Here is a 9,133-nt window from a genome sequence, read left to right on the forward strand (position 1 = left end):
TTCCACCCGGAGCGGACGCGGAGGTTGCTGGGGCGCCAGGGCGCGGTGAGGGGCAAAGGTGCGTGGGGCTCGCGGCTTCCGGGTTTCGGGCGGACTCGGGGTCCGGAGGGAGGCTGCGGGTCGTGGCCGAGCTGCCTGCAGACAGGCCGAGCAGCCGAGGGTGAGGCTCGAGAAGGGGAACCGCGCTGCTGCGAGTCTGTCCGCAGGTCCCAAAGCCCTAAGTGGGCGGGGAGCGGTCGGTGGAGCAGCCGGGCGGGCGCGGAGCTGCCGCCCGTGCTCTGGAGCCGAGCGCCACACAGTGGACAGGGACTCCGCGGTGACAGACTAGCTGCGTGGGAATCCATGGTGTCCAGCAAAGGCGGGTGGCCATCCTCTCACAGCTGTCGAAATGAAATTCGGCGGGAGCGGAGAGGACGAGGGGCGGCGGGAGAACAGGGTCGGGGCAAACGGGTCACCCAAAGCGTCACCAGGGAGGGACCGTTAACCCCGCGTGAAGGTGAGGAGTTGGGCGCCAACCAGAATAACCAGGTAGGTAGGAAGCACCTGGGATCCAAGTGGCAGCCGCTTCCGTGATCCTTGCCCAGAAGGCACACACTGAGGGAAGTCCCTTAGTCCCTCAGCTTCCATCCCACAAAAATTCGATTTTCAGGTTAAACTCTTAAACTTAAGGCCTCTCTATGTTTCATATGAGGGGATGTGACCCAATTTAACAATTATGCAGAGCCAATGGTAGAGCACGTAGATTGACACCCTGTAATTAAAAAACAGGACTTTCTAAGGCAACAAGTGATTTTCTACTGAAATTTCCTGTGTAAAGAAAATAAAGCAGAAGAATTATTGTTCTGGAAAGATGTACCCACATGTTCACAAAAAAAGAATAAAAGATGACTTTGGCATGTTTCTCCTGTGATTAATAGTGGTCTTTCTTTTCTGGAAGGGGTATAGGTACTCTTTGGTTACTTAAAAAAAATATATATATATATATATATATATATGTGTGTGTGTGTGTGTGTGTGTGTGTTTAGTTGTAGATGGACACAATGACTGTATTGTTTTATTTTTATGTGGTGTTGTAGATGGAACGCCTCACACTTGCTAGGCAAGCACTCTTCCACTGAGCCACAACCCCAACCCTATTTTGATTATTTTTTGAGATCAAGACAATTAATTATTTTTTTAATTTGCCACACATTTCTGTTGTAAAGTGTAAGAAAACTGATATCATTTTGTATTCTTACTTGTGCCAATTTTTCTTTTTTCAGGTAATTTGTTTGGCACAGAAGTCTTCTTTGAAAAACTTTGTGTATTATTGAAGGATGGCAGAAGCAGTTTTGATTGATCTTTTGTTTTGAAATTGACCTGTCAGGAAAACTGCCATGAGATATTATTGAAGACATTGAATGCCATCCAATACCACCTTGCTGCCAAGGTCAAGTTCCTTTGCATAATGGGTTGCAAGTAACATGAGGTATGAAAGGGATGGTAAACATGATAATTGTGAACTAGAAACAAGAAATGGATTATTAGCTCTCTTGAGAGAATTTGAGACTGTTAGTAATCCCAGCATGGCTGCCTCTTTGTATACCATTAAACAAAAAATAGATGAAAAAAATCTAAGCAGCATTAAGGTAATTGTACCTGCACACAGGAAAACCTTAATGAAGGCTTTTATTGATCGTCTCTTCATTGGGGTTTACAATTTTGAGATTGAAGTTTTATAGGTGACTTTGAGAGATGGCCTTTTGAAACAGTCCACTGAGATAAACACAATCACAGCTCATGAACTAGAAGAAATCCAGAGTGAAATAGAAACATATTTGAGAAATCTGCCAGCACTGAAAGGAGAATTAACTATTATCACATCTCCTTTGATCCCAGGTATATTTAACATTCTCTGTTGTTTTTCTGTATATGTGAAAATCCAGTCTGTCTTCAGAGGTTGCTCACCTCTTCCCATCCTTTCTTATGTTCACTTATTGTTCATTAGCATCATTTGCAATGTGTGTTATGCATGGCCTTGTGGGTCAGGGGTGACAAGAGAAGACTCCTTCAATGCCATACTAAATATACAAATTTGTTCTAAACCAATTTAGCTTTAAGCAAATTTCCCAGCCCTTCTTTATGATGCAATTTATAACACTAGAAATCTTTTATTTAGAAGTTCTAAAACATCAACTCATTAATACTTTCCCAGAAGAGTGAAATTTAAAATAGTCAATCTTCCTTCTTGGTTAGACAATATTTACTGTGAGCTATATGCTGTTGGTACCAAAAAGACAGGTGAGACAGAAGATACCCTTTGAAGAGCAGTAATCCCACATGGAAGGTAAACAGCAGTAGGTAATAAGAACATATGGAGGTACAAACTGCTGTCAAAATTAGAAGCCAGATAAATAAGAGCTGGTTGAAGTGATCAGGGAGGTCTGCTGGAGAGACTGGCTTTTGTAATGTTTTGTAGTCTTTTTTTTTTTTTTTTTTTTGCTTTGTAGTCTTTTGGAGAGCATCTTTTTAATCTTCATTACTTGTCTTCAACAGATATTTTCATACATGGATTTACTGTAAGACTAGGTGGGATATCTTATATACCAACTCTTAGTTCTTTCAATCTCTTCAGTAGTTCCAAACGAAGAGATCCCAAGGTAGTTGTTCAAGAAAATCTACATAGGTTGGCAAATACTGCAGGATTTAATGTGGAAAAATTTTATCAAATAAAGGTAAAATTTTGTTTCATATTTTGAGCCATATTTTTAGACCACACCATTAACTACATGGAATTTAATTAAGTTATTTCTCTTTTGCTTCTGGTGTTTTATCTAAAAATTTAGTAGGTTTTTTTTCTGAGATTTATATATCATAGCCTAAAAATCAATTTTATGAGATATATAAATCTCATAAATATATATTTACATAAATCTCATATTTATATAAATCTCATTATATATACACACACACACACACACACACACAGATTTTTTTTTTTCATCTGGAGCTCTTCAATTCTAAAAGTATGGTCAATACTTCATATAGTAACACTGTCGTTTTTTGAGGTAGAAGAAAGATTCCTGAATTATAAGAAAGAAAAGCCATTATTTTCTAAATACTAGCGTCATAATTAAGGAATAATATCTTATTCCTTATAAAATTCTAGCTTTATTTGAGTCTAGGAAAAATAAATGCAATATTAATTTGATAAGTAATTTTAATTTCTTTTGAAAATGTTAAATTCTAATTTTTGGAAGACTAGTACCCATTTCAAGTATGAGGTATTCATCATGAGCTTTATTGAACTCTTAAGTGTTAAAACCTAGTTTCCTTTAAGTAAAACATGCAGAGATATTGCGTGTAGTGTTTTGTATTGAAATTATAGACCTATTGAATTCTAGTAATTTATGCTGGTTACATAATTTTGCGCTGAAATAAGTGCTTTCAGAAAAGCTTATGTTATGAGAAACCCCATTTTCAAAATCTTTTTATCATGTATCTTTGATATTAGACTGATCATGCCAATGAAGTGTGGATTATGAGAAGGGAGGAGCCTGAATTTTTGATGGAATAACCTCACCTGGAACCAGAGAGGAGTCACAATAGCAGCTCTTGGTGCTGACTGCATACCTATAGTTTTCACAGATCCTGTCAAAAAAGCATGTGGGGTTTCTCACTCTGGTAAATATATTTAATTAAGCATTGAGGATTCTCATAAATTTTTAATGCAGGAAAAAATGAATTTTTCTAGTGGGCGTGACAGTTAATTATATTACTTTGTGATCGATGTAATGATAGGGGTGGGGCCTGCGTACTATACTCTTATTATAGGAGCAGATAAAGGGAATATATAAGTCAAATGATATGAATTAGAGTAGAAGTCCCAAAGGAGATGGTGCCTAGGTAGATTCCTGAGGAGTCTTTAGGTTTTGGCTCAGTGTCAGTGTTTGTAAGCAAGGATATTATTATTTTTTTTAATGCTTAACATTTATGAATTATAGAAGGAATTCACATCAGAAACCATTTTCACCTATCGACAGGCATAATGTGTAGCACATACTAAGCATTATTATATTGCACTGTGTTAAGTGTTTAACTTCTGTCAGCCTTCCAACAATGGAAAGTAGTCAAATCTACCATTATCCCCATTCTACAGATGAGGAAACTAAAGAACAGCAATTTAAGTAACTTAACCCAAGATCATGTGGCTAGTATTTAGTAGAGCCAGACTAAGCTCAGAAGTGGCTTTGTGCCTATGCTGCTAACTACTGTGCTTCACTGCCTCTGGGTGCTGCTGGATGCATGAAACTGCTTCTCACATGTAGTGGGCAGGTAAATTGGTATAACTGGTATATTTGATAATGGAGAAGTATTGGCAGTGGCTTGTAGAAAAGTCTTAGAATATCTTTGCATGGAATAAGGTTTTCTAAAAGCTGAGAAGATGAGAAAATTTTAGAGGGATACTTTATCTCTGAGCTACATCCCTAGTCCTTTTGTTTGTTTGATTTGTTTTTTGGTACCAGGGATTGAACTCAGAAGCACTCAACCACTGAGCCACATCCCCAGTCCTATTTTGTATTTTATGTAGAGACAGGGTCTCACTGACTTGGTAAGCAAGGATATTATTAACATTAAGGGGTAAGATAATTCTACTGTGCCCTTGAAAGTATCTTTGGCCCTTGCAATTCTTAATGCCATAGCACCCCCAGTCATTGCAATAATCAAACAGCAACCCTCCATTCTTGTCTAAGTACTGCCTAGGGACACAATGCTACCTCTGCTTAGGGACCCTTGATATTCAGGCACCAGGGAGTAGGAATGTCAGGCATGGTATACAAAGAAATTCACACAGATGCAGCAGCCCATGTAAAAGTAGGGAGTTAAAAAAAGGAAGACATGTTTGCAAAACTGCATTTAGTTTAAATGACTACATGTGTTTAAGGATAACTGTTGCCGAAGAGCACAGATGTACTTTTAGATGCTATACTAAGGTTACAGAATTTTTTTTGGTGAAAGTATTTGAAAATAATATTTAAATTATCCTGTGATTATGATTCTATGTGAAATGAGAACTGATGTTTTGAATTCCTTCTTACTTGTAAATCTGTGACTACTTTGATATTTAGACTATAAAGAAAAAAGTGACATATTTTTCTTCTGACCTAGCTAAATTAATGGAATTGGTTGAGAATTCAGGGTTATCATATGACATTGTCAAAAGTTGTTTAAGTTTTGGATTTCAGTTCTTGGCTTTAAAAAGGAAATACTATTTACTAATAATGTTTTGAAATGTTTATTTTTAAGATCTCTAAGATGAAGCAGTCTATATGATGAATTTAATAAAAATTCCTCAGCCAGATGTATATATTTGCATATGCATGTCCTTCAGGAAAGAAACAAATAGGGGATGAATACATTATAGGTATGTGAATAATTAAGGATGGCCTCCAAGGCAGAGAGATGCTCTAGTCCATATAAAAGTCTTGACAATATCTCTTTTTAGCTCAGAATACTTTTTTCTATTTGCTTTCTTTTGAAATCACTGCCTTTAATTTCAGAGGTAGCTCAAAATCATCATGTTAAAAATGCAATATGTTTTTTCTACAGCCTTCTTTACCACATTGGTTTTCTATTTTGGCTACTGATATCCCATCCACTTACTTACCTAGAATCTGATATTTCATTCTGTTCTTCCTATAACCACATATCTCATGGGTTCCCAGCAGAAGTTTAATTTATCATCTAAATATTTGTTGCTTTTCAGCATCTTCTTCCTTTATCTGGAAAGATTGGTCTCTTCTCCTGAGTGCTTAGTTTTAGAAGCATATACATATGGAGTGCTGAAGAAAGGAGTAAGGGGGCTCCTTACTCTCCAGCTTAATCAGCTGAATCTAACTCCCAATATAGGGAATAAAGGAAAAAAGCAACATTGTTTGGTTTTTGTCTTCAGGAAGTAGATGAAAGCAGGATTGAAGTAAATGGTTTAATCTTAGAATTCCACAGAATCCAACAAAGAGGAAGGGAAGTTTGTAAAAGGGAAAGTTAATGGAAGTAGACTTGTTTTATGTGTAAAAAGTGAGGTAGAAATGAAAACTACAAAATACTGCTGAAAGAAATGAAAGAAGAAACAAACAAATGGTGAGAAATCCCATGTTCATGGATTGGAGGACTTAATATTGATGTCATTACCTAAAGTGGTCTACAGATTTAACGCAATCCATATAAAATCCCAAAGGCACTTTTTTCTAAATAAATCCATCCCAAAATTTCATTGGAATCTCAAAGGGATTCTGATAGTTACAACAATCTCAGGGGGAAAAAAAAAAGGAACAATGTTGAATGACTCACACCTCCAAAAACAGTATGGCCATTCCTCAAAATTTCAAAATAAAATTGCCATATGATTTATCAACTATATTTCTGAATATACATTTAAAAGAATTGAAAGCACAATCTAAAAGACATATCCCGCCCCATGTTTATAGCAGCATTATTTATAATACCTAAGAGTTGGAAGCAAACAAAACACCCAATAACAGGTGAATAAATGAACAAATTGTGGTATACCACAATGGAATATTATCTAGCCTTAAAAAGGTAGGAAATTCTGACATAATGCATCGTTGAGATCGTTATGCTAAATAAAATAAGCCTCTTCCCAAAAGATAAAAACTATGTGATTTCAGTTATAGGAGTATCTAGAGTGATAAAATTTGTAGAAACAAAGAATTGTGATGCCACAGACTGAGGGAAGGGAGAAATTAGTTATTTAATGGATATAGAGATTCATATTTGCAGAATGAAAAAGTTCTGCAGGAGATTGGTTATGCAACAGTGTACATATACTTAATACTACTGAATTGTACACTTACAATGGTACATTTTATATGTTTCTTACCACAATTAATATTTTGTAAAGAGAGAAGACTAAGATAGTATAAATGAAGCATATAGAACAGTTTTTAAAGGAAGAGGATAGTGACTCCCATTAAATAGCTGTTCTGTGTCATGTATTTTGTAAAAGTACATCTCACATTGGAAAAAGTATTATGTGTAATAATTATGTGAATCAGAAACTGAATCTATTCATTTTTAACTTAGACACAAATTGAGTTGAAATTTTATTTTTTAATCTTCCTTATCTCTTTTTCTTCCTATTTTCCAGGCCTGAGAGGTACTATATTAGGTTTGCAATAGCTACAGTGAATGCTATGATAGCAGAATATGGCTGTAGCTTAGAAGACATTATTGCTGTATGTCCCTTCAGTAGGACCTTGCTGTTTTACTCTTCCCAGGGAATCAGCAAACACACTTCATAATCTTCATCCTGAATGCCTATGACTTTTTAACTCACCCAGTCCCCATATTGACATCCCTAAAGCCACCAGGTATGTTTGATTTTCACTGTGGAACTGCAAGTTTGATTATTGTTTATTGCTTCTGAAATGAAAATTATTTTAGAGACCAGTTGCTAACTCCAAGAAGACAGGTGGCATATATACACTGCAATATACACTACACAAAAACTCATTTTAAATATAAAATCTATTCTCAACATGTGCAAATGACATAAAATTTCTTGTATGGTATCTCTCATTAATTTGAAAGTGAAGAAAGAAACAGTTGGCCTTGAAAAAGTTTCAATTTCTACTTAAACTTAACTAGCATTTACTTGACATTACAGTCATTCCTCGGGTAAACTGTCTAGAATATAAAAACATTTAGAAAGCTAATATTTTAAAATTTGTTCATATTTTCTAATTAATTGGAAGGATATATGTCTTCAAAAAAATATTAGGTAACATAAATACACAGCCACTTTTCTTTTTTTGTGGTCTCATGCATCTTGAATTTAAAAAAATTTGCTTTTAATATCTATTGGAAAATATTTGTTATTTCTACAAAGGAAAATTGATAGCTGATTTGAATTGTGTTCCTATTCCAGTCAGTAAAACCTTACTCATTTAATACCTAAGTATAAAGAATTGGAATTGATTCTTGATTTCACTTGTCAAATAATATCACTAATTTTCATTCATATTTCAAGTTTTATAGGGAAGCAACTTTTCAGTGAAAATATGGCTAATTAAAAGGAAAGAAGACCAGATGGTTAGATGACTAAAAAGCACACTCTGTCTAAACCAAATGAATCTTAGTTAAGAATACTCTTGTATTTGAAAAATTTCTTCTTAAGTAAGCCCTTGATTTTGATTATAAATTCTGTAACTAGATTATGTCTATAGGACAGTATGGAAGTTCATAGAGTTCATTTATAAACTTAGGTGGTAAAAATCTACCATTTCTTAGCTATTCTTTGTTGTGTACATAAGTAACAATTTGCATTATTCCTACCAGATTTTATATAGAACCCTTTTACATCGTTGTACATACTGTTTTCATATTTCTTTGGCATTTGGTAAAATAAATGCTTGCTCTCTTTCGAAAAATCTTTATCCTAAGTATTCTTCTAAAACAAGAAGGAATTCTTCCATAGAATATTCATGACCTGAACCAGGATCTCAACCTTTGTACATCTTGCCATCCTGACAAATTTTTCTCCCATGTCCGAGATGGTCTTAATTTTGACACACAGATTGGCTTCATATGGATTAGAGAATGAGGTACTGGGTTCTCCCTTTTCTCTCCAGTCTCTCTTGCCTCTTTATCTGACTCCCTCTCTTTCTCCTTCTTTTTTTCCCCTCTCTTCTTCTTCCTCTTCTAGCCTTTTTCTCCCCTCATTTAAAAAAATAATTAAGTATACTTAATTTTACCCTTTTATTTCTATAAAAAGAATTGGTCTTTCTTTTTTATTGTGACCATAGTAGTAGAAAACTTCATTTTCAGTAACATATTCTATTATAAAAATGAGCCATTCCTTTTCCTAGTTAGTGAGTAATCAGGCAGGCTTATATTAAAAGAACTAAAATAAAATGATTTAGTTTTTAAAAAATCCTGTATGTTCTTTGTGTTTACTATATACTTGATATCTGTACATTTCTATCATATCATCTTTATGCCTTTTAAAAAAATTTGTTGAAATGATATCTTTGCATAAAGATTCTGAATTCTAGAATAAAAAGAAATCCACAATAACAAATTAGATTAGTTTTCAGCTAGATTTCCAACTGTTATCTATAGTAGAGTTGACCAG

At 35.1% G+C, this 9,133-nt stretch overlaps 1 pseudogene; it reads left to right on the forward strand.

The window, feature by feature from the left end:
• Positions 1 to 1,316: 1,316 nt before the first annotated feature.
• LOC114087319 (purine nucleoside phosphorylase LACC1-like) lies at positions 1,317 to 8,653 on the forward strand (annotated as a pseudogene).
• Positions 8,654 to 9,133: the final 480 nt, after the last annotated feature.

This window comes from Marmota flaviventris, chromosome 4 (genome assembly GCF_047511675.1).
Source record: "Marmota flaviventris isolate mMarFla1 chromosome 4, mMarFla1.hap1, whole genome shotgun sequence".
Classification (NCBI taxonomy): Eukaryota; Metazoa; Chordata; class Mammalia; order Rodentia; family Sciuridae; genus Marmota; species Marmota flaviventris.